General features: G+C 45.9%; 1 non-coding gene across 1 annotated transcript; it reads left to right on the plus strand.

Moving 5' to 3' along the window:
• The first annotated feature begins 255 nt into the window (after positions 1-255).
• On the plus strand, positions 256-455 carry LOC143928571 (U2 spliceosomal RNA). Its single transcript, XR_013262421.1, has one exon. It is a non-coding gene; the product is annotated as a U2 spliceosomal RNA (small nuclear RNA).
• Positions 456-4,704: the final 4,249 nt, after the last annotated feature.

Below are 4,704 nucleotides of genomic sequence, written 5' to 3' on the forward strand. Positions count from 1 at the left end.
AACCACTTCTGGACCACCCCACGTCAATATATGTCCCTATTTTGAAGGAGGATATTGTTGTTTTACGGCAGCTGCTAGCTGCCATAACCCCAGTATTCTCTTGTTCCGCCGCGGTCCGCTTCAAGATTAAAGTGAGTCTCATTGTGAGATCACTTTTATCGGCGGCGGGAGAGGGGTGCCCCCTCCCACCACACTCCGGTGCCCTCCACCGCTTTCTGGAGCCGCGGGCAGCAGTGGAGGCGATCGGGTCCTCTTTTCGCTTCACGTCCTTTTGGCTAAGATCAAGTGTAGTATCTGTTCTTATCAGTTTCCAGAGGAGGCACTGTGCTACTCTCGTTGGGGAAGGCCAGCAAATCCAATGGTGTTATAGTGCGTGGAAGGGCGGTTTCAGCAGCGACTATGCCGAGCTGCCTGATATATACTGGGAGCCGGCCGATGGTCGAGTCTGACCCATCTGAAAGGGTGCTCCTGGTGAGGATGGAGAACCACTGGGTCTGGCCAGAAGGTCGGGTCCTTGGCCTTCTGGCCTATATTGGGGTGGACCTAGCTCCGGCCAGGTAATTCCGGAGAGTACGCTGGCAACTTCTTCTACGCTTAGAGGAGGAGTTGTCCGTGTCTCCTGGATGTAAATGGGTGGAGTGATGGGGGAGAGGGTTGAGCCCCCAGAGCTTCTTGCCTTCCTGTATGGAGTGGGGGCTGCTGTGGTCTGGGCTGGTCGGTCTGGGTTGTTTAACGAAAAGCCTGTGTTGAATGTGCTCCTGAAGTGGCAGTTCAGGGGTGCCATACAATCACTGTGAGTGAGAGTCACTTTGATTTATGACACCATGGTCACTTCCCCATACACACTTTTTTTTTACACCTGCCTCTAGGGCCAAGCCTTTTGGCTAAGAACAGAGGAATTTTTTATTCCTGGATGGAGGGCTGGCCATTGTTTTGCACAATGGTCACTTTTCACTCTCTACCACTTCCTTCTCCCCCACTTTTTATGTATTTACCCCTGTGTTTGCCGCTTTTTTGTATTTTTTTGTTTGGTGTATACACGTTTGTCACTGTGTGATGAGTAGGGTGTAGGTCCTTTTGGCTGGGTTCACCCTCTCTCATGTTGTCTCCCTTCGGGGGAGCCCCACCTAGTACTTGAGTGGGTCGGTTTCGGCAGACCCTCTAGAGAAAGGGGGCCCATCTGGTTTCGGCCAGATGGACCCATGTGATGTATCTCAGTCTCCGTCTGGAGCCTAACTCCCCGGGGGATCAGGGTACGTTCCTTCCCTAGCGGAGGACAGCGTAACACCCATTGTACGTTTTGTGTCTCACTCTTTGTGTGTGTGCACTTTTTTTGGCACCGGGTGAAGTTTTTCGGTGTGTTTCACATGCCACTGGCTTTTCAAAAAAAAAAGAAAAAGGAGGCAATCGGGTCCACTCTGGGGCTGGGCATGGAGACGAGTGAGGGGCAGATGGCCTACGGGATCAGCTGTTAGCCAATGACAGCTGATCACATGATGTAAGCAAAAGCTCAGTAATTGCACATAAGCTGATCACCAGCTTATGTGCAAGGGACATCGGTCCCGAAGAGGAAGAGGCAATTCTGTCTCATCTGTGCCACCTGCCATTGCCACCTGCCAGTGCCCACCAGTGCCACCTATCAATGCCCACAAGTGCCACCTATCAATGCCCACCAGTGGTGCCAATCAGTGGCACCTAACAGTGCTGTCTATCAGTGTAACCAACCAGTGCCAATCAGTGCCCATTTTTGCCACCCATCACTGCCACCTATCAGTGACCATCAGTGCCACCTCATCAGCATACCTCAATGAAGGAGAAAAATTACCTGTTTGCAAAATTTTATAACAAAATATAAAATGTATTTTTAAAAATTCAATCTTTTTAATTTTTTTTAACAAAGAATAAAAACCACAGAGGGTATCAAATACCCCCAGAAGAAAGCTCTATTTGTGGGGGGAAAAAAATGATAAAAATTTTATTTGGGTACAGTGTAGCATGACTGCGCAAATGTCATTCAAAGTGCATCAGCGCTGAAAATTGGTCTGGACAGGAGGGGGGTTTAAGGGCCCAGTAAGCAAGTGGTTAATGTACCCATTGTGTTAGTGGTTAATGTACCCATTTTTCAATACTTGTGGTTGCAATAGATTTGAAGGATATCTCAAGTGAAAAAAAAACTATCATCCAAGTTGGAAATGTTCAGCTAAAATTAAGTTGTCAAATTTTCCTAGTTACAAATTCCAATATGTGTGTTGCCAATACGTTTTATATTGTGAATCCATATATTTCAGTATAAACAGCCTGCTTTAATAATAGGAAAAAACACAATAGCTTTTGAAAGATTGATCAGTTCATATCAGTGTCTTTGAAACCTAAACAGATTTTAAGAGACATTCGTTCTAGTACAATGTAATGCAAACTGATAGAAGCTTTAGATAAAGAGTTCAGATTGCATATAAGCAATGGCTATTTATTTACCATAATCTCACTAGAGGGAGCAACAGAGCAAACGATTTTTATCATAATATTGTTACCAAATATTTAATGTGAATGCAAAACTGCCAATAAGCGCTGAGAGAATAATATAAAGGAAGACTGGAATTGAAAGAGTACAACTGTAAATCATGCTTTGATGATCATTCAGAATTTTAATTCACGTTATATTAGAAATCCGGGTCTTAAGGTGGAATGGAAATCTTATTATGTTATAATTTATTCATGTTTATAACCCTCAGCCCTTAACAGAGAACAGTGGAGAATAGGTACGATCCAATATCACCTTATATAAGGAGGATCTCTGGAGAATTCCCAGCTTTGAAGGTTACCGATTTTCTTATTACATTGGAAAGAGTATATGGGTTGGGGATTAAAAAAAAAGAAAACTTTTAAAGAAATGTTCAACATATTTGTATTTATTTCCTTTACTTATCTATTATGTGCAGGACTAAACAACCCTTTTTTTTTATCATTTTCATGACATTTCATATTTATGTTACCACTTGCAAGCAGCAGGTGAAGCTGGTTTTATAAAGGTTTCCGAATGTTGGCGTTGCTGTGCTGTGAATGTTTTAGAATTAAAGTGGTGGTAAACCCTTACAAAAAAAATACCCCGTGACGTGACTATACTCAGGTGATGAAACAAATCCTCCTATATAATGTATTCCTGTTTATTTGCTGCCCTCTCTCCCATATGGCTGTTCAAAGTACACAGATCAAAGTCTATTTTTGAGCTCCAGAAGGCAGTGGACAGGATGTCGTGCACTGCAGCAGCATAGATCAGGGATCTGAGTGTAATCTGAGACCTGAGTGAAGGGAATGGTCACCCCCCCTCTCTCTCTACACAATCTCATAGTGACTGATGCTCAGCCGAGGCTGTCAATCATCTCTGTGCAGGGGTGGGGGAATCCCCTGGGATTCTGTAGGGTTGGCATAACCTGTCAGCAGTAAGTCATGCAGATAGCAAAAGGAAGGAGAGAACAGACAGAAATCAGACAAGGTGCTCTGCATTGAGGCAAGTATGCACTATAGAGGAACATGCTTTGTTCATTTTTTATTTCAGAGGTTTACAACCACTTTAAAGTGATTGTAAAGGTAAATAAAAAAAATAAAAAAAAACAAAAAACAAACATGTCATACTTACCTCCACTGTGCAGCTCGTTTTGCACATAGTGGCCCTGAACCTTCTCTTCTAGGTTCCCCCGGCGGCTCTCATGGCTCCTCCACATTTGATAACCCCCGTCGGAGAAGCGCTTCACTGAGTGGGTTACCTTGCGGGCGCGCTCCCGAGTCCAGCATAGAGGCCAAATGCAGGACTCCACCCCACCCCCGGCGCTCGCGTGATTGGATTTGATTGACAGCAGTGGGAGCCAATGGCTGCACTGCTATCAATCTATCCACTCAAGAGCAGAGAGACTGCGCGTCCCTGCCGGGTCAAGTTCAAGGGTTCAGGTAATTAAAACTGGGGGGGGGGGGGTGGAGGCTGGGCGGCCAATCACTGACAGGTGTTTTTTCACCTTAATGCATAGGATGCATTAAGGTGAAAAAACATAGGGGTTCACAACCCCTTTAATGCTCATTTCAATTTTCTTTCTGCAGGAGTAGTTGACAAGTACAGATCTAGACCTACCACTCTATAGCAGGTATCACTAAATGGCAGACGGCAGTCCAGACACAGACGGACTGAAAATCCTGCCTGGACCGCAGTTGCACCATTTAGTAGCCTGAGTTGACTCCTCTCATGTGTATCTTCACCCGCCTGCCTCTGTTGTCAACCTCACAAGCAGGGCAGAGGGCGGGGGATGTAACAAGTCTACACAGGGAGCGAGATCTGCCAAAGGTTTCAAATTATCAAGTGAGTGATGAGTTCCTAGGATGCAAGGTAATCCTAGTACCAATAACTTGCATGTTAACATAGAGAGATGAGCAGCTCCCACCCTCTGTGCAGACCTGCTACATCTCCCGCCCTCTGTGAAGGGAGGGACCTGTAATTACAAGGGGGATAGTGTTTTGATGGGGGTGAGTGATGTGAGGAGGGTGTAAAGCTGTAGGATCAGAGGGGCGGTGGGCTTTGCGAGGGGGGCCTGTGTTTTATTGGGGGCTGTGATGTAAGGAGGGGGTGAATCTGGGAGATCAGAGGGGCGGGGGCTGTGTTTTAATGGGGGCTGTGATATGAGGAGGGGGTGAATCTGGGCGATCAGAGGGGCGGGG

Source organism: Lithobates pipiens, unplaced genomic scaffold (assembly GCF_037356315.1).
Source record: "Lithobates pipiens isolate NorthernLeopardFrog02 unplaced genomic scaffold, aLitPip1_a1.2 Scaffold_23, whole genome shotgun sequence".
In the NCBI taxonomy this organism is placed as follows: Eukaryota; Metazoa; Chordata; class Amphibia; order Anura; family Ranidae; genus Lithobates; species Lithobates pipiens.